Consider the following 21,898-nt stretch of genomic DNA (forward strand, 5'->3'; position numbering starts at 1 on the left):
TAAGTAAAAGTAGCCAGGTTCAAATAAATTTTTTTTGGGGGGGGGGGGGGGGGGGGGGGGGGTTGTGATTTGGGGGCTGCTATGCTAAACTGACCGAGTATGTAATAGCAAAGGTCACCACTTTATTAGTTCATCTGGATGTTTACAAAAAGCAGTTTGGGTAATAACTGATTCAATTCAATTGTATCTATACAGCACCAATTCACAGCAACAGTCACCTCAGGGCACTTTACACTGTAAGATAAAGACTTTCCAATATTAAAGGTAAGAACCCCAAACCCTTATCAGCAAGCACTTGGCAACAGTGGGAAGGGAAAACTCCTATTTGCCAGGAAGAAACCTCCAGCAGAACTGGGCTCAGGAAGGGGCAGCCATCTGCCGTATCGGTTGAGGGGAGAGGGGAAAGAAAAGATGTTGGGGGCATAAGAAGAGATAATTTTAGCCTTGCTAGCAGCTTGGCTTTGGGAAGGCAATGCCTACACCAAAATATCTCAACAAATAATTCTAGTGGTCATGTATTCTCCTAATTTTGGTTATTCTGACTTGTTTTTACGACATCACTAAGCTGACTTTTATGGATTTTACTGAAATCATTTTTGCACAGATACAGACTTTCCTTCTCGCTTGTGTCTCTGTCACTTTTTGCTTACTAGTATCGCTATACTGCTGAACTGTTGGATGGAGCTTTTGCATTAACATTTGTGATTCTATGGACATTTGTGTGAAAAATACTTAAACTAATCACATTCTCATTAGCCTTAGCTGTCCTTTTGGATTAATGCAAATGATCATGTCAGCATGCTAAATTCACACGAGAAGAACAGAGCTGACGAGCCCCAAAATGGAGGCCAATGTGGAAGCGTATTAAACCTCCTCTGGTTTTAAAAAATTAGTTACGTTTGAATGGAAGTCAATGGAAAATGACCCTTTATATTTCACCTCGGTATTCCTGATGAATTTATGACTGTCAGTTGCTAATTTTGCTAAGTTATTCATGTTATTAGCTAGGTTCAAATTAGTGAATACAACAAAATGGTCAAATAACTGTTTCCATTAGTGTAAAAAAACAGCAGTGGCAAAGCAGATTATGTTTTAGAGTGGTCGCTTCTTGTGACTGACAAATTACTAATGCTCAGCTCAAAACCACTTAAATAGAATTTACTAATCGTTGATGTTTTGTGGCCTATTCCACCATTTATATACAGTCTATGGCTAAAGTAGATCATTGCAGTAGGACAATCTGCGTCCTTTCAGTATTTTCACTATCAATATGTAAGATTAAGTTGAAGTTTTTTGCTCAAAGGAACAATTTTAGCCTTGTTGTCTTTATGAAAGTTGGTGTCTTCAAAATACTTGTAAATCTTTCCCACAGTCATTAACTGAGAACATATAGCACAGACAACATGACAACGAATAAAAAATCGACAGAAAATCCCAACACCACGCTTGTTATTAAAAAGATGTAACAATGTAAAATTATCCTTAAAGTTAAATCGAGCAAGAATCCAGAGTTGGTGTTTTTTTGTCAACCGTCCATAACCTCAAAGATATCATGGATAAAAGCAATCGGCATACATCCCCTGACAGCAACCACAGTTTTTTTTCTTTTCCTTGCCAGATTTTCAGGTGCTTCCACTACAGAGAGTCTGTCAAGATGAAAAGAATGTTTTACAGCGGGCTTGTTTGGAGGACTGGGCACCTGTTCTGAGACAACCGTATCCCTCACACAATCCTGGCAAATAGGCGATTCTGGGCTGGCTTAGAGGAAATGAAGAAGGACGTGCCTGGTCTCCATGGTGAACAACAGAAACAGGGTATGCCCCCGCCTCTCCATATGTGGGACCGGGGGTATTGTGTGTCTGCTCCATCAACACGCATAGGCGAAGAGGACAGGGTGTCCCTCGGGTGGGCACATATGGAGCAGTAAGTGGGAGGGTGTCAATGTGTGTACACACGCACAGTGAGAGTACCAAGAGGTGAAAGACCATTTACACATATGTATACCCCCCCCACCCCAACATTCATATGCCTATATGCCCCAAAACAAAACTCAAAACAAGACACACACACAGCTGCTGGGATGAAAGGAGTCAACAATCCACACAAGACACACACATACAGACAGTGTCCAGTGGAAGCACAACAGCGGACAGGCTTTGATCTACTCAGAACTTCCACAGGAAGACTTTATACACCCATCTGTCACGACAAACTCAAACTGCTGCGATGTTTGAGTACACGGGGTGACACAATGAAAGCGTCATCTCCTCAGACAATGATGAAAAAATACAACAGACAAAAGCAATAAATCTCCAGGCTCCTCTTTGCTACTGGTTAGTCGGTCTCCAAACTTACATGAAATGCACACGTCTGCTCGACTTACGTCTAAACAAACGTTCGGCCATTTTAAGCGTCTGTCTGTAAATCTGATTACTTACAGCAGAGGAGAGGGTGTGTGAAAGCACTAACATAGCTAATGACTGCATACTGAATAGAAATGATGCAAAGGCCTCTTGATCAAATAAACTCTATTCCTTGTAATTGAAATTTTCAAAGTGGAAGTGCTTGCTTGGATTAGCTTTAACCACATCACAGCAAATGGTCATTCCAAGATGCAGCACTTGTACCGCTTTTTGAGCAGCGCCACAGTGATGTCAACACATCTATGTGACTGTGGAATTTTTAAGTGAAATTTTTGCCTTTGTACAAATAAAGCGTACTATCTCATGAATGCTTTCAAATTCTCTTTAAGCTGCAGCTAATAGTAAAAACATCATTAAAGTTTAAACCTCTGCTTTAGCGCTACAGCGTTGTGTGGTGACTCAAGAAAAACTTTCTTCTAGTCTTCAGTGAGGAGCTGCTAAATCCTGATCAGACCAAAGAAACATTTTGCATCACCCACGTTAGATTATGAAGAAAAAAAAAGAAGAAAAACGACAATAAATTGACAGTAAATCCCTTTCAGTATAGTTCAGCAACATATATTGCAAGAATAATGAGCACTCGATTGAAGAATTAAACGGTTACACCAATACAGCTGCACTTCCATAACCTCTCCAGGGTCGAGAGGCAAAAAAAGAGAGAGGAGAAGAGGGCTTTAGTTGTGAAATAGGAGAGGCTTGAAATTAAAGAGTAGTGTTTCATCTCTCGGCATGTCTGTCTCAGCTCTGTCACATATAATGGGAGGGGTCAGCCCTTGGCACAGAGGGGACTGTCCTCTGCTATCAGCCCACCGCTTCATCTAGCGTTAAAGCATAACCGTGTAAGCCTGCAGTTCAAGTCGCCTGTCAACCGCAGGGCTCCAGAGAGGGTTATCAGGCCCCCGAGCTGTCGGCTGCTCCTGCAGCAGAGAGAACGGCCAGCGGTCACATTCACTACGGCCACCGCGCCTAAATGTGGGCTGACGCTGATAAGATTACCCCAGGGCAGTGTGTTTTTAAAACATTCAGTAAAACTACAAGATTTCTGATTTCTGATTTTATAAACAAAGCCGCTGAAAAGCTGTCTTCACAATGAACGCGCCTAATTGAAAATCCTGCGATAACACGCCTTCTGAAACTTTGTGGGTTTGTCAGCTGGGTGGTGGTGCGGGGTAATACATTTGTAGCCATTTATACACACAATAATCTTATTCACACAAGCTGTAGAGCCACTGTTTATTTACATCACTGATATTGGAAACGGCTGCATTTTAAAAGTGGCAGGAATCGTTACTGTCAAGGCTTCTTCTTGTCATTACAACTTACAGTCATGTCAGTTTGTCTATACAGCTTAGACACAGACAGCTTTCTGTGGCAGAATCTGCATACTTACAAGGGAACCCGGCAGCTAATGAACAGCAGTGTAATTGACATACTAGCACGGGAGTCTATAAAATGCCACCAGTTTCTCTCACTGTCAGGGTGGAGCAGTATTTATTTAGTTCTGGCTCAATGGGGATTAATAAGCATATACCCTTGAAGGAATGTGGCCACTCTGCGACTGATCAGTTCTAGATGCAGTTGTTTTTTTTACAAAGAAACACATCCCCTCATTAGGTAAACCCCAATCCCTCCCTTCTTCTCATTATTGCCAGTGGGGGGAAAAAAACAACAACAACACAAACATGCAGATAATGACCTTATAAGGAGATGTTTGTGGGCTGTCAATTGTTATATATATGCATATATATATATGCATATATGCCATGTGGCTGTTGGACCCAGGCACAGCGTGCCACTGTCTGAGCCTGTATTTACACTGGCTTTAGTTAGCATAGGGACAGTGGGGCCCAGGCATACATATTGTACAACTGTCATTTAACTGTCAAATCCCCCAACAAAAAATAAACAAATAAATAAAAATCTGGTTTCAAACAAAAATCTTCAGCATATTTCATATGCTGTCCCCGAGTGTTTATCCTTCTGGATACAACATTGAAATTTTCTAATCATTTGCCTTGCCTCTCCTTACAATGGCGTGTCTCTTATTATCAGAGAGCTCCTACTAGGACCATATATCATTTTGAATGGCTTTTTGGCATGGTGGAGAATACACTTTGGCAGGGTATTAACTCCAGCTTTTATCCCATCCTTCTTACTGGATGAAGGTCACTCCCTCTATCTGCAAAATGACTTTTCTCTCTTCTCTTTCATCCCTGCTTTCCTCCCATCCTCCACACCAGGGCATGAGTCAGAGAATCTGACACCTCACAGGAGAGGAGAGTAGAGGGAGGAGAAAGTGAGCGAGATGGGAGACAAACTGAGGAAGAAAACAAGCAGAGATGGAGACAGTTGGAGGGAAGAGAGACAAGTTGATCAATATCTCGCAGAAACAAGGAACCTGAGACGATCTGGAGTGGCCCCCGCTTCCTTGAGGTACAAGACGCTGCATTAAACATGGCAAATCCATCAGTGCACAGATGGTGCAGGAATCCTCATCATAATTCTCAGCTGTGCAATGTCCTTTATAGTTTCGCACAGTTCGTCTGCAGGATTATACTGCTTGCAGCATCACTACACTTAAGTTGGCTGACTCAATGGTGTATTATTTGACATAAAACATTACCGCGCGTTGAGCTGAAACTACGGATTACATAAGCTTCAAAACAAACTGAGCACAAACCCAAAAATAGTGCGGTCCCTGTTAAATATTTCACGCGCTAGGCAGCTGAAGGGGGGATAAAAAGCTTCTCTCCTTCTCTGTCGCATACAAACACACACACACATAGATGCAGATGGCCAATTGAAAGAAAAACCTCCATTTAGTGTTCTGTAGGGCAGAGCGGATTACTTTCATGAAGGCAGTCTTTTAGCTTATTCGCACGACATACAGGACTTACTGGATTTGAGTGTTTAGAATACACCTATCATTACTTCTTAAGGCGCTCTGTAAAGACAGCATAAAAGGTCCTCTTTGACGGTAACTTCTGGACTAAATAAATCATGCTCATGAGACTCTTTGTGAGACACAACAGGAGAGTCATGAGGCTTGCTTGGTCAATCTTTGGAGCTCAGCACAGAGCTATCTTTTCATAGCAGGGACAGCCCGAAGCTCTGTCAGCCACTGGGTCTGTTTAAAGAACAGCAGTGAGGGTCACATTGTGTTAGAGAAGAAAGGGTCTCTTCATAGCAATACAAGAAGATCCAAAAAAGGCTCTCTGTGCTGTTTATATGCAGGGAGGGCGCCAGATCACAAATCAACAAGTACTCATGTAATGTTGTTCCATAGCTTTCTTGTGTCTCATGGTAAAGCATGAGAATAATAATGATCACAATAGGAGTACAGCCTCAAGTGTCTGTAGTTATTAGATAGTGACAAGCACAGGTTAATCACTCAAAAGCAGGTTAATTGCTACAGGGGATTTATCTCAAGTATTAGAGAGGAAATTGATATGTATTGAAAAAATGCTCCTGTGATACAACATCTAAATTAAAGCCTGAAAGAAGGCGATGATACTTCTAAGCTTCAAACACTGCAAGGTATTACAATTAAATTACTGCTGAAAAGCAGAAAAAAATAAGACAAAGATAAGTCTGTGATGCGATAAAATCAATAGAATAATATTGAAATCTGCATGCAATTTAAGCTGTTTGCTGTCCCATGCACTGCTTTCACTACAGGAATGCTTTTCCCGTATTCTCCTTATGAGTAAAAAGTGATTGAATATCCCCTCATATCACTCTGCAGAACTCTTTATTAGAGTAAAGCTGCTGTGCTGAGCTACATTTACTTGATGACTGCAAAGCAAAACTAAGCATTGTGCCTTTTTTTACTCCCTCCTGCTGAGGGATTATTGGCAGTTCCCAGACGTTGGAGCAGCACGTGTCAGGTCTGGCTTCTGTTATTTATGAGGCCTCGCAGCCCCAGCCCTCACTCTGCAGCAGAGATGCAGGTGGGGTTTCATTATTGAAGATGTTCTTCCACTTCTTATTAGATCTCTGACTCTCAGAGTGCATTAAGGAATTGCAGCTGGACAGAGAATCAGCAATACATGATGGCCCACCTCTTTGCCCCCCAGAGTGTTTTTAAAAGATACGTGTGCCTCTTATATCAGACAAATTGTATGTCCTACTCCCTTCCCAGAAATAAATAGTGTTTGCACTCAAGCAGATGCCCCGTTCACTACACACAGATGAAAAATCAGTTTCTTATTGATCTCGCCTTTGTCCTTTCAGAACACATATCTAAATCATGTTCTGCTCCTTCAGTAGAACCGCCATACAACGCACTGCATCCGAGCCAAACATCTATACTCTAAGTAATGTGCAATCCTCTAATTGTGCCCCCATTTCTCTCCGGATGTGAACATGCAAGATTCATGAGCATCTCCAGGCAGCAAGGATGATGATTTCCTAAATCGATGAGAAGGTCCACTCTCAGATGTTTTTTAATTGATTCTATTGTACTAAGGAGCCTAAACAATATGCTCAGATTACTGCAAAATGTAAATGAAACTGCAAGTGAAAACTGAAATACCAGAGCCAATATATTTGGAAGCAACAGCTAAATGAGAATAATCCTGTAAGGAGTACTGTTTAGGAACAGTGTGTGCACAATTGAGAGGAAAGTCAAAGAGTGTCATTTGTGTTATTGTTTAGAAACTTACAGTTGAGCAAATGTGGACGGATTCATACATTTAGGGTAAATTATAAACATTTCCAGACAAAATGCGTTTGCACAATATATACCCCTACGTAGGGGTCAGCTTGTTATGATAGTTCTTCCATGCGGTGCAATACAAGTGCACTTAGGCATCTTGGTGAATAATGGTGCTGTCACATACACTCGCTGCCTCAGCACCAAGCGGGCGCCCACAGTACGGGACTTGTTGAGAATGATCTTTGTGTTTCAGGACGGGCCTGGCCAACGGGGTCCACTTTCATTATCATAAAACCGTGCACACACACAAGAGCCCAATTGTCTCCCCGCTCTTACTGCTGTCCCCTGCTCATCTGGGGACTTTCTGCCATATGCTGGATTTAACAACCCAGTCATTTTACGGCTTCATTAATTCAGCTCCACACACAAATGATTTCATCCTACACTGTTCTCACATGAGTGCGCACGAGTAAAAACATTAGGGACTGTAGTAATTTAGAACGACGGCAGGAATTAGGCAGTTAAAGGGCCTGATTGTGGTTGTTGAGACGAATGTGTAAGCTAAATTGTAAATATATGGCTTGATGTAGGCCTAATTCGAGAAATAAGACACTATATTTGAAGCCGACAGCGAGCAAGAATGTCACGTATTGGATAAGAGGTGTTTTAAGTTGGAGAATAGGGAACTAGCTGTCCAAAAATGTGCCTTTCCAAATAAACCGACACTTACCTGATTTCATGCAAAGGTCGCAGTCAGCAGTTCCCTCTAAACTATCCCCATGGATCTGTGTTGGCCGGGCTTTGTATCCACATAGAGTCCAATGACACGGAGGTGTAGTGCGGACTGTCCTCCCGGAGTGTCAGCAGACTGGAGTGCAGAGCGCCTGTGCGCTGAGGAGAGACGCACACACACACAGAGAGAGAGAGATGCAGGCAGCGACCACCCCGCTCACCCTGATAGCCAGTAACCGAGGCAGCCCGTGGGACAGAGCCGAGTGTTCTTTGGGTAAAAATCCTCCGGTTCAGCTGCTTCCAAGTGTCTGATATCTCTTCATCCCTGCCTCGGTCGGTGTGCTGCTTTTGTGATCCTTCCAGTCCTCACAGGACCTCTGCTGAGAGCGTGCCGCGCCTCTTCGCCCTGTGCGTCGCACCGCAGATTGACACACTCAAGATCACGAGTGCTTGCTCGGTCTCACTGTACACCAACTTGTCTCAGTCATAAAACGGAATCAGATGGAGAAATGCACAATGATCGGGAGAAGTTTCATACCTGAAGGGTATGCCAACTTAACCTAGTTTAAAAAAAATAAATAAATCACAAAATATTACATTACAACTGATTTTAATTAACCACCTTAAACATTATCCCGCTGAGTGCAAGGCAGATTACCCATCTTTGAGTACAGTTTCAGGCTTTAGGCTTTACATATCAATGATAACGGTAATCTTAATAATGCAAATATTTAGTCAATTTATAAAATGTGCAGATCAAAATTCACTGGCTCCAGCAAAGTTGGTGGCGCAGGGCTTAAATTTAAGCTTTCTTTTGAAGTTTTAAACCAGCAACTTTCTCTCACATGGCGCCATCTAGTGTCTATGTCTTGATATTGCTGTTGTTTTAAGCGTTTCTGCAAAGGTGAGGGGCACAGTAATAAACTGTGTATCATTTTAAATAATTCGCAGTATATACTCTTTCTGAAGTCACTTATCCTGTGAAGGGCTGGGACTGTGATGACTTTAAATTACCCTGATTTTTCATAAGTCTTGGCATTCCCTTCTAAGAAATGTGAAATTAACAACGTTAAAGTGGCAGAAGGAAGAAAATTTGTCTGTTTCACACCAAGCAAAAGACACCTACAGCGAATTTCACTTCACGAGAAACAGCTCATTAATTTAAAAACACTAGAGCAAGACATCCAGACAGCTCCCACCGCTCCTGAATGAAGGAGGAACCGTCTGGGTAATTTGAGCATGACATCTCCATCTATTTCACAAATTATCTCAGGTGGCTCTCATTCATGCCAAAGAATGAGAACAGGATGGATGTGAACTTGTATTTTTATTTCTAAATAACAGACTGTTATTCATTACTGCTTGGCTTTTTTTTTTTTTTAAAACCAATGTCTCTGCACGCTGTTGCATTTTGTTTCATCGTTTGATGGTGACATTTCGTCCTGGCTGGGAGTCAAAAAGGAACAGAGCAGCTATGGTTCAGAAAGTAAATAAGACTTGTGGGAAAAGATATTTCCAGCAGATACATTCAAACAGCTTTTAAGGTTATTAAGAATTTATTTCCCTAAGGTATGATGGCAATTATGTCCTAGGGAACTGCTGGGCTTGAGCACATTTTAAACCCTTACAGTGTCACATGATTTACTGCGTGCTCTGAAAATGTTAACAAGGATCCAAATGCATGCACAAGCTAGGCAGACAGGAACTGCCCAATGTTTTTATCAAAACTGTGGTAAAAATAAAGTATGGTATGGCTTTCACAATCAGACTGAATGACAACGAGAAACAAGAATGTCATTCAGGGAGAAACCTTTGGAAAGACAGCTGTTATTTGTGTATGCCATTCATGATCTTGCCACTTATTTGGATACATCTGTTTAACTGATCATGAACGCAAATATTTAATCAGCCAATCACATGGCAGCAAATCAGTGGCCGCAAACATGGCAAGGCGACCTGCTGAAATTCAAACTGAGCATTAAAATGGGAAAGAAAGGAGCTTTGAACATAATATATTTGTTGGTGCCAGACAGACTCGTCCGATTATTTCTGAAACTGCAAAACTACTGGGATTTTCCCACACAACCATCTCTAGGGTTTACAGACAATGGTACGAAAAAGAAAAAATATCCAGTAAGCAGCAATTCTCTAGCTGAAAATGCGTGTTTTTAATGCCAGAGGTCAAAGGAGAATGGCCAGACTGCTTTAAGCCGACAGGAACAATAGACAATAGTAACTACAGTAACCTCTTGTTACGACCAAGATATGCAGTAAAGTATCTCTCAACACAAAACACACTGAGCTAGATGGGCTACAGCAGTAAAAACAAACAAACAACAAAAACACACCAGGTGCCTCTCCTGTCAGCGAAGAACAGGCTGCAGTTCACGCAGGGTCACCGAAATTGGGCAGCAGAGCACTGGAAAAACATCGCCTGGTCTGATGAGTCTCGAGTTCTGCTGTGACATTCGGATGTTAGGATCACAATTTGGCATAAACAACATAAAAGCAAGGATACAGTCTGCCTTTTATCAAAGGTTCAGGCTGCTGGCGGTGTAATAGAGTGAGAGACATTTTACCGGCACACTTTGGGGCTTGTAGTACCACCTCATTGTGTAAACTCCACAACTTACCCGAGTGTTGTTGCTGACCGCATTCATCCCTTTATGACCACAGTGTGCCCATCTTATGATGACTGCTTCCAGCAGGACAACGCACCATGTCCCAAAGCTCAAATCAACTCAAACATGTTTCTGGAACATGATAATGAGTTCACTGTACTCAAATGGTCTTCACAGTGTATTGTCCTCATCATCCAAAATCTCTGAGGAATGTTTCCAGCACCTTTATGCAACAAAGTGAGGGAATTAAACGAAGGAATCAGGATGAGTTGTGTGAAAACAGAGATACAAATTTAAAAATGAACAGGACTAAGAGGAAAATTGTGAGAATTATCAGGTTTGATTGGTGAACAAAGTCATTTTATACCTGACACATTACAGTAGAAAGGAGAGGAGAGACACATTATAGTGTTTCTTTAAGTTTGGGCTTTAAAGCAAGCATTACTATTGCTTTCCTACTGTTGTTGGGTCTGTCACCGCATGAACCAGGCACTCAACCATAAAGCTTTACTGAATAACTTACCGTGATCCATGCAGCCCGGTGGCAGTGTGAAATGCTGTGTTTCAAACAGCAGGAGGAGCTGTGTGATTTTAAATCTATCTTGCAGACAAAATTGATACCTCCACCACTAGGGTGCGTGGGTCCTACAAGTGCCAGTCTTTTGACATGATGGAGCCAACCTGGGTGATGAATAATGATGATGATGATGAACAAATTCATTTATCTAGATTTGAGTTTTCCTAGAAATTAATCACATTCCCTCCCTGTTATATGTGTTTGGATGCTGCATTGCTGCTGCAGTATAACATGAATTTGGATTTATTTTTAGTGATTCAACTTCAACTTCGAAATTTGCTTTAGTTAAGCCTGTGATGCTTCCATTTGATTTCTTTGTTACATAATAATTGCTTTGATCAAATAGAGTTAGAAATGATATCAAAATTCACAAAAGCTCTGCTCCTGCTTTAATCAGCCGTGCTATATGGACCCCCATTTGCTTTGCCAAACAAAATGTATATCATCCCTGCTTGTCTGGGACCATTCAAGCTCAACAAACGCCCCTCATACTTAATGGCATTGAAACATCAAGAGATGACACCAGCACAACAACTATAATTACTCAGCTGTGGAACATCTTTCTTCTTTTTCTTTGCTCCTCTCATGCACAAACAAACATGGTTTAACATTCTTGCCATTGAATCTTTGGGCCATTTCTTACTTTGTCCTGACTAATGGTGAGTGAAAATGTACGGGAGGGAGGACTGAACATAGTCTGCTTTTGTGTGCTTCCACATGCCAGAGCTCACAGTAGGTTTTCCTTTCATTAAAGTTACTTCTGCAGTAGTTTGATCTTCTTGAAAGCCAAATTCATCTTTGATTCTCTCTCAAGCAAGGAGCAATGCTTTGACATATCTTTTTTTTTTTAATGTTTACTTATAAAACATGAGGAATTTTTTTTTTTTGTAGAAGCTTGAAAAACCAACTTCCTTTTTAATTTATGTTCTAAGACTACAGAAACAACAGGTTTTAAATTTCCAGTAAACACGGGCAAATGAGAAAACACAACTTCGACATGCACAATTAAATCCTGTTTGTATTTAAATGTTTAATGCTTATTTACAAAAACATATCACAATAGTTATAACTGTCTTTGATCCATAAGTGCTTTCTGTTTTGCTTGTCAATACACAATAAAAAAAAATCTCATCCCTGTAAGAGAACAGGGATCATTTACATATTGTGATTCACTTTATATTCATGTCACGAGGCGTGAGATAATCCATTTCATCAATTACCTTGAAGTCTCATGAAGACAAGTCTAGCATAAATATAAATATATAACAAGTATAAACACAAGTGCACAAAAATATACATGCATACTTCAAAGAGGGAAAATGTGTTTTAAAAAAGCACCTTTTTTTTTCCAGGCGAAGTAAAAAAACAAAAAAAGGTCAAACCAGGAACATTTCTGAGCAGCATTTAAAGAAATCCACTGGATGAGTTTTCCTCAGATCCACAGAAAGCTGTTCCAACTTATTAAAGAGACTTTTCAGCCCTTTTTTAAAACATTTCTATCAAAGCTAAGATTGAAGGGGAGCATCACACATGCCTCACAGCTCTCAGTGTTTTCGATCTGTCATTTGTAATGAAGTTCTCCGCTTGGCCAGTTACGGCTCTAATAAATATTTATATTAAACAACAACATAGTGAAAGGGGTTGCTGATAAAGATGAACCTACGGAGAATTATCACTCAAATCTGTAGCTCCTTTTTTTAAATAAGAGCTTTGTAGCTCCAAGTTTCAGCTCATTGTTTCGTTGTCAGGCCAACAACTTCATTGTCCTCTAGAAATCCATAGTAGACTATCTGCCTGGCACCGCAGAGATAAAGAGCTAATTATTTTCCTCATGAGATGCTAGTTTTTTGTTTTTTAAAGGAAAGAATAGGGTGAAAGAGAATTGATTTTGAGCTTACAGTACATTGTCAGGTGGAAAGAAACATATCTCCAAATGAATGATAATACCCAATGCACTGTAACTGTGGAGGAGGTTAAATAAGCAACTGTGCTATTTAAAAAGGTGAGAATACGTCAATGTTCTGTTTAAAAGCTGTCACGGCTGCCAAAGAAATCAGTCATTGCAGGTTTAAATTCTCCATCATGAGAGTTAGTCAAGCATACTGCAAGTGCCATGATTTAAGCTGTTGTTTATCGGTGCAATGGTCTTCTGATTGGTGCAATATTGAATTGATGACGCATTCCTAAAGCACTTGATCACTACTAAGTGATCACACCAATATGTTTAGTTCCCTGATGCATTCCCTTTATGTCCATCTGATAACAGTCATGCAATTTAAAAAAAAAAAAAAGATTCAATAATGTGATAAATGTAAAAAAAATTAACTAAATCAGCATAATTTATTTTACGTAAGTCTTTGAATCATCTCATTTCTAAGCAACACTGATGGCTCGGTGGTTTCACAGACAGCGCAGTCGAAGCTGTCCTTGAGCAAAGCTTACAAAGCTTGCTTTCCCATCACTGCACAAAACTGCATAAACACAGCTTAAAGGTGTATATACAACTCTCAGCATTGTGAAATCATTGCAAACATATTATCGGCTCAAATCACAAGGTAACAGGAAACCAAAGCGGTGCGGCTTGACAGAGGGAACGCCTCAAATACCACATTTTCCATGGTAAGCGTTCAGAAAGTTACGTGTACATATTTACCAGGGGAAAAGTGACGTTTTCAAGATACAAGAGTATCTCAAAGGGACATTTCTCCTTATCAGTATTACAATGGACATATCTCAAAGTGTTTCCTGCTTAATTACAGCTTAAAGTTCTGAGTTGGCATTGTTTTAGATGTAATGGCAGAAAAAATGTTTATCCTTAGATGTAAAACAGTGTGACACACTACGACACCACTTAGCGCTAAAACGTCTTTTATCTGAACCCAAAAGCAGAACTTTAAAAGCACTGTTTTGGAGCTTTGTGGATGCAAGACTATCCCTCCGCAGTTTTACAAAAGAATCAGGTCATTACCATATTTCCTTTCATTTAATAATAATGAGTCTCCTCTTGCACCAAGATAAATGAAGCTTTATCCAAAGCTGTGTTCTGATTTTAATAAAACCATTTTTTAAAAGGAAGGTTTCATGCAGGTCGTCTTTTCTGCTTTTAATGTCTCAAAAACAAGACCACAGTCAAGGCTGTGGGTTGTAGGTCTCAAGGAGGTGAAAAAAAAACCCCCAAATGGAGATGACATCATGGCAGCTGTGAGAGGAAGTGCTCCTTCAGGCTATGTCTCGAACAGGGCAAAAGATAATGTATCATCCGCAGGTGCACAAATGTGCAATGTAGGCATTATTATGACGGGATAGTTTCAAGTGTTGTGGCTGGAAACAGCCTGTAGGCAGGAACTCAATCTTATAAGTATGTCGAAGGGGGAGGGAGTTCTAGCATTCATTTCAAAGATGTGTAAAAGAGGGAGCAACACTCAAAACTGCATAAGTAGAAAAGAAATAACAAATGTTATGAATTCTGAAACTCTCTAATTACTGTAAACAAAAGATGAAGCAGATTACATTTATTAAATCTTGAAACTTTACTTTGCATTTTTCCTATCTCAGGACACCTCCAGGCGCTTGATTATAACTTCAGAGAGAGAGAGCTATATGCTGACTGTGTTGCGTCAGGTATGAAGTGAACCTTCAAACAGCTTTTGATCTTGATAGTGAGAGACTGCGTTAGGGAAACAGGTAATGAGATCAGTGCTAGGACACAATACCTTACTGTACACAACACCGCAACAGTGTGGCAACATCAGTTATTGTGAAGTTTGGTTGTTTTTTGTAACTTTGACAGGTACTCAAAGTTGGCAGTTGAACTGTTAAATAGCCTGTGTTTGCTGACACAAGAAATACGCATAGAAGCAAATGTGGCTCAGTTAATAGCAATCTCCTGCCTGTTTGTGTAACACTTACCGTCAAATAGGGACAAACTTTGTCCCACGCTGGGCTTACAGCAGTGACAAAAAGGATAAAGGCCAAAATGTTTGTAATAGGTACCTAACAAGGGGGAAAATACAATCCACAAGAAACACTATTATAGAGAGTGGGTTTGTGTGGCACTTTGTGCCTGTTTTTGTCCCCTTGGGATTTAATTATTGAAACAATTGTTTATTCACCAGCTTTAACCCTTTGCTCTTCCATTCACTATTTTTCCAGGCACACTTCCAATTGCTTGCATTACTTTCTAGCAATGCAAGCAGTGTTCGGGGTTTGGCAACTGAAAGGCTTAACTGATGTTAGGGCTAAATATTAAATCTCAACCTCAAGTAAGGCCAAGGTAATTACTTACTTGTCTACCAGGCACCATTCTAGACAGTTTTCTTGTGCAATGGTTTATGTTTTAAAGCTTGAAAACTTTGGCAACTTTTTTCCAGCTCTAACAAGAATCTATCAAGAAGATATATCTTTTTTATTAACTTAAAGTTGGTAAAATGTTTTGTTGTTTATTGATTAAATCATCTTTCTCATCAAAAGCACAAAACAGTTCTAAAAATCAGTACTAGTTAGGATTTAAAAACCTTGCTCAAAAGCACACTGACTGTGAAAGACCGGTTGACTAGTCCACTGAAACACAGATTATTTTTTCATCAGCAACTGAGTTCTGAAGTCTTTACTCATATGTGGGTCATATTAAATTTAATCTTTGCAGCAGATTTGTTTGACTGCTCGGAGCTATGATTCTTTATTCAGTAATATATTGGAAACAAAAAAAGAAGTACATTGCTGGCTATGATTCACATCTGAAAAAGAAAATAAGAGCAATTCAGGTGGATAAATAGAACAAACACACTGAGATTTATATCCTTTAAAATCACATCTAAGCCTAAGGGGATAAAGAGAAAAGATCCTCAAGGTTTTGTTTGTCTGCACGTGCCTATACACATTCCAGTTATGTGGTGAATGGCGAGCAAGTGACAAGAGGGGCCTTGTATTTCTAGGTCTATCTCCTGCCCACCCTGTAGATTAGCCTCTTATCTCTTAAATGAGACAGTGCCGACGGATTTGGATAACAGGAATTTGGCATCAGCACCATGCTCCCTGCACTGAGAGCTCTGCTGGATCACAGAGAGTCCCTGTGCAAGAGTTAAGCAGCAGAGACAGCCTTGGACCAAGCAGTGGGTGGATATGGGGAGACATATAATAGGCAGCTTCAGATGCTGGCATTCCTGCTCCTTGAACACTGCTGGTGCTTTCTTTTTTTTTTTTTTGTCCTGTCGGCTCTTATCATAGATGCAGCAAATTTTTGGCCACCCCTGGGCAAATTACATACTTTGCTGATTTATATGTGAAAAGAAGATAATAAAAGCAGTGCAACAAATTAATAAAAAAAAATTCATAAAATCTTCATATGTAACTTCATGATTTATTCTTATTTCATGGATATTAAAAATGAATTAAAGATAATAAAACTATAACTGGGGCAGGTGCAAATACACCCTTCACTATTAACTTGTTGGGCTTTTAATTGACTCATTAAAACTAGTCATTAAAAACTGGGAGCTGATTCTGAGCCGGTGATGGTTCAAGACCAAAAAAGAAAAAGAAAATCCATGGGGTCGACTGAATAACTCGTGAGGTTCTAAAAATGAAAGCCTCGGTGTAGGGGGATGCTATGAAAAGGACATCAATGCTCTCTTTAGGCTGTAATATCCACTTTTTAACATGATCAAAAAACTAAATGGAACCAAATGTCTGCTGGAGAGAAAAAACTAAACATCTGCTTCAGAAACACTGCAATACACCTACATTATAAGAGCGGTGGTGCAACACTATACAGTACATACAGCTCGGTTTGCATGCACTCCATCGTCACAGGTTAACCACACCCGCATTCTCAGTACAAAGGTCAACACACGATGCACGCAAAGCAACATGTAGCTAGGATGGAGTGATTTAGGACATGCTATAGACATGTCAAGCTAGCAGCCTCCACCACTACTACTGCGTTTAAATCATAACGTGATGGTAATATTTGGCTTTTTATTTATTTTACAGCCAGTGACACAGGAAAGAATTGCACAAGGAGAGAGAAAAAAATAGATTCATTTAAAAATCAGCAGATGTGTTCAAATATCATGCAGTCGGTGAAGAATTTGCTACTGAGAAAAAAGCTAGCTTTTCTCACAAGGTAATTAACTGGAGAAACAAAATCCGAAGCTTTTGGAATAGTCACCTGACTTTAAAATCACTGAAAAGCTGTGGGTGGATCTTAAACATCCAGTGAGACAGCCTTAATATATCTGCTGAAGCGCTGTGCATAGAAGAGTAGGTGAAAATTAAATAAAGCCAGAACAGAAAGCCTGTGAAGCTGTGATATTTGCTAAGGGGGACTTACTAAGTTCTGACTTAGAATACGAAAACTTCTCCAAATGTCTGTATTAGCTTTCATTTTTGTTTAAGTTTATGAAACAAGAAGTAAAAATTCAAAGATGTTTGTAGAAAAAGTGCTTTTAATGAGCGTTCGCTGCAGCTGCAGGGCTTGTTTTGACTTCTTTTCACTTTAAATAACATCAAAATGTGTCACTTGCTCCGAGGTGCAACAACTGTATGCATACATTCAGTGTAAGATTTAGAGTAATACTTCATGACTGAGTCTATATTCAGTTCACACTCTTGTACATACCGTATCACCTGGATGGATTCTTGTGGCAGTTGACTCATTCCATCTCAGTCTGAACCGTTACCATGTGACTGACCAGGCAATAAGGCAGGCTGAAATGCATCCCCCAACTCTGACTCATGATTTGATCTGGCTTGCAGTCTGCCTCACCCCAGGCCGGAATTGATAGGTAGCGTTAAGTGCACACCTGGGACCCAGAGTTGGGTCTTTTCGCTTTCTCCCCATTTTCATCCTCCCTATGCCCAGGGCCTCAGACAGATATTAAGCAGGAGTGGTGCGCCACACACTTGGCAGCCCGCATAGACTTACTGAGACTGAGCTGCCTGCCACGTTAGGCGTGAATGCCAGTCACCGTCAGGTCCAATGGACAAAACTGGAGCACATTCCTGAGACACAGTCTTGCTAGTTAATAAATCTCTAATCCTGCCTAGGACAGAAAACATAGGGAGGTGATGATTATCTAGACCAGAGAGGTAACAGCAGAGGACACGGAGTCAGGTTACACTGAACAGGCTTGTCACTCTCACAGGGATTGGACTCTCCCAGATATATAAGTCATACTCTGCAGGTAGGTTTGACATCTAAGGTTACCTGGAAGGTCTACATGAAATAACAAGACTAAGGGTCTATGGCCACGCTGATAGCTCTGTGAAACTCTGCTTGGCACAGTTGTGCTATGAGCAATACAGACTGTTTATACAAAGTACTGTACAAGCTTTTACCATCCTCACCACTTTAGTTATACACACTGGATGTTTACATGTGAATGTTTGCTATTTGCTCCAAAACACTAAGTACTGTTGAGGCTGAAGAAAGTCATTAGTTTGGGGAGAATTTATCCAAAAAACAACTGATTTTCAAGTAAAATCAATGTGATTCATCCAAATGTTACCAAGCAGAGTGACAAATGTCTGCTTTATTGTGAATCAATAAATTTTATGGGAATTTTCAAGAAGCTGCTGTGATTTTTTTTTAATCTAGTCCAAAAGAGATGGGAAAACCACACAGCCAATACCTTGGCAAACAATTCCACTGAAAAAATAATGCTACCATTAAAAAAAAAAGGGGGGGGGGGGGGGGGGGAGCTAAAATAAGACATTTCTAAGGTCATCGCTCGGTCAGAGACTTCTTTATAATGGAAAATAAGGTATTGATGAGAACTTGTGGAAGGCTACTATCATAATTAGGTTCAGGTTCATTTGGACTCTTGTTTATGGCTGTGTAATCGTGCAGTGTTGGATTGTGTTTAGGGTATTTCAGGTAACTGCTAAAGTTACACAACACATTAAGGGGCCATTGAGGGCCTGTTCAGTCGCCAGGTTGGGATTTGATTACAGCTTTTCATTGGGGTCATCCTGTGGCCATTCCCTTTGATGATTTCTGTATTTGCTGATGTCTTCTTGATGTGTTTCAAAGTCATTAGGCGTGTGTGTCTCTGATAACCAAAATATTGCCCCAGTCACAACGGTCATTAGGGGCCTTTCCTCACACTTCCATTTAGCATGAAGTCTCCTTAAGAGCTTTGTGTTTACCCTGTAATGGAGCAGCCTGACCTGCCACTGGTCGAAGTACAGAAGCGTCCCATCGCCTCTAATTGCCTTTAGGGCGTCTGATTGTGGATTAATTATGCATCTAATTTGCAAATTATCAGCTAACTCACCGCAGCAAGACCAAAAAGGGATTAATTTGCTCTGAGATGCATGTAAATATGACAAGCTGAAATCACAAGTCCCAAATTACTTTTCAACAAGACAAAGTATTTGGCAAATAATTAGTTTTTCTTTTACATCAATAGGAGGTTTTCACAGTGTGTTAGCTTGTTAGCAGCGTGTTTCAGCGTAAACATGCACAAGTGATAATGGTACCTCTTTGGAAATCTTATTTGTGCTGAGCAGCAAGAACAGATAGCCAGGGGCACGTGGATGGAAAAGGAAATGGTAGTCTGGTCTAGATGCTGCAGTGAAAGGAAATCATCTTTCTTCCTGTTTTATTGCTGGAACGACATGACAAGTGACAGAGTAAACAAGTGTCCACAGTAGACCAGAAACAAAAGCTTGTTACAGGTAAATGACATGTTCCCAGAACATTTTTAAAAGTGTTTCACTGCTGACCCTGATGAAATGGCCCAGCAAATTACTGTAGCCCTGTGCCTCATCATGTGAGTCCAAAACACTTTTGCAGATACACTAAATTATGATGTGTGAGAAAAAATTGTGGGCGAACGAGAGAGATCTGTGAGCACAACAGAGAAAAAGTACAAAAGGCTCCTTCCGTTTGTTTTTGGGTAAAGCCGAGAAGGTTGTCTAAAGTAATCTACCATTGTGAGAGAAATTGGCTTCATTGAGGGTCTCACTACTCAGCCAACCCCCTCAGCGGTCCAGCAGACCGCTCAGAATAACCCTTCTAATAAGTCACTTGGAAGAAAATGTGGGGAGTCAGCTGATTCTTAATCCTCTCTCTTTCTCTGTGCTCACACATCAAGAGTCAGACTGATATGTGAAATCACATGAAAGCCCCTCTGCGGTGGGCCTATCATGGTCTAGTAGACTTGCAAGTATTGTTGTGTATGTGAGTTGAGACAAAATGAGAGCCGGGCGATGCATTTGCAGTGAAAATCCCTCTTCTGTCTTGAGTGTAAACAATAAGATGAGAGAACAGCAACTATTAGTAAACGCTTGCATTCCTCTCACCTGAAAATGATATAATTTATTAATTATTGTCTGTGCAGATGGCGTATTAATTCAATTTTGAGACAATTAGGTGCAACATGCCTATAAAAAATAGATTCTGATTACAATGACTGTAGTATGTGGTGTGATGTGCAAATTGTAATCTGTGATTTAAGCAAATTGTCCCACAAATTTGCTACGTGATGATGAATTCTTTATGCACATATTTCAGTGCTAACTCCGAAAGAATTAAAGCACAGATGCACATTCATTACAATGTGCATTAGATAAAATATTGTTTTAAAATACTCAATATGCTACATGTACTCTCAATTAGATATGCAGTTAGGCAGCTGCAAGAGAAAGCCTTTAATTAAATCCATCACATTTTCAATTCGTTTCAATTCAGTTCAGTTTCTTGCAGTGTTATCTATTCTGCTAATATACAATGGCCACGTCAGAGCACTTTATATAGTATGATAATGTTTTATTGTATCGATTACTCATAAAATGTCATCTGAGCTTCAACAACTTTTCCAAAGGCTACTCAGAGTTAGGCATTCATTTAGCATATTCTTCTGACAAAGTATGCTATTCTCAAGAAAGATTGGTTAGTGCAGAGCAAGTCTCAGTCACCGCAACCTAAGACTTAGCACTGTAGAGATCCATGAAGCTGGAAAAGGTCTATATATAAAATGGTATAATAATAAATCTGTCCGCAAACTGAGAAAATTTACCTAGGAGTTGACACCTTGCAACGATTGCATTAAAGAGGTAAAAAAAAGAAACCAGTGGTAAAAACAAAACAGCTCAGGCGGAAAGGACTACAGAAATCTCAAAGGTAAAGCACGGAGGAGGAAGCGTCGTAGTTGGGAGCTGCTTTGCTACCTCAGGGCCAAAACGCCATGAGATCAGTGAAAAAACGTATGTATTCAAAACTTGTTTAAACTAAGTTTAACATAGAATCACGGGGCAAGCAGTCCATGACGCTCAGGAGAAGTGACATTGCAATATCCGAAACCACAGAAAGAAAAATTAAACAAAAGTGGTTGGAAAAAACAGGAAATACAACCCACTGGTGATGCAGTTTCATCAAAAGATAGTTGCACAATTAAAAAACAAAATCACAAAAATGCTGAGGAACTGAAATATGTCTATATTGAGCAATGATCCAAAAGTCTCATCTGATGAGGTAAAGGAGGAATCAGTAAACATGTGAGGTTTTTCCTGGTAAAGGAAAAACCTGGTAAAGTTAAGTTACTTAACTGAAAAGTACATTTTTTTCTGCAGCCTGCACAGCTGGTAGCAGGTTTACTAAAGATGTGAAAAGTGCTTCATCGCATTTTGTTTTTCGCCTGTATTTGTGAATATATCTAATAAATCATGTTAATGCTAAATGGTTTTTTTTAACATGTTCTTGCAGCTGTATATACATGTTGCCTTTCAGGGGTGAACAAAGAGTCAAAGCGATTCGGATGACTGACATGTCTGTGAACTATTACAGACAGCTACTGTTTTTCCATCTTAAAATTCTCCTCATGGCTGCCAAGGGTTTTATTAGTATATGAAAGTCCTTTCTTTGTTGCCATAAACACAGAGTCAA

At 40.1% G+C, this 21,898-nt stretch overlaps 1 protein-coding gene across 2 annotated transcripts in view; it reads right to left on the reverse strand.

Moving 5' to 3' along the window:
* The window catches only part of LOC113013110 (poly(rC)-binding protein 4-like), a 34,622-nt gene extending 26,469 nt beyond the window's left edge, over window positions 1–8,153 (reverse strand). The window contains exon 1 of one of the 2 annotated variants that reach the window (XM_026153735.2): window positions 7,811–8,153. The gene's annotated coding sequence lies outside the window, so the exon portion shown is untranslated. The remainder of the gene's footprint in view (window positions 1–7,810) is intronic. The other variant, XM_026153736.2, reaches the window with a different exon arrangement.
* Window positions 8,154–21,898: the final 13,745 nt, after the last annotated feature.

Source organism: Astatotilapia calliptera, chromosome 20 (assembly GCF_964374335.1).
Source record: "Astatotilapia calliptera chromosome 20, fAstCal68.1, whole genome shotgun sequence".
Taxonomy (NCBI): domain Eukaryota; kingdom Metazoa; phylum Chordata; class Actinopteri; order Cichliformes; family Cichlidae; genus Astatotilapia; species Astatotilapia calliptera.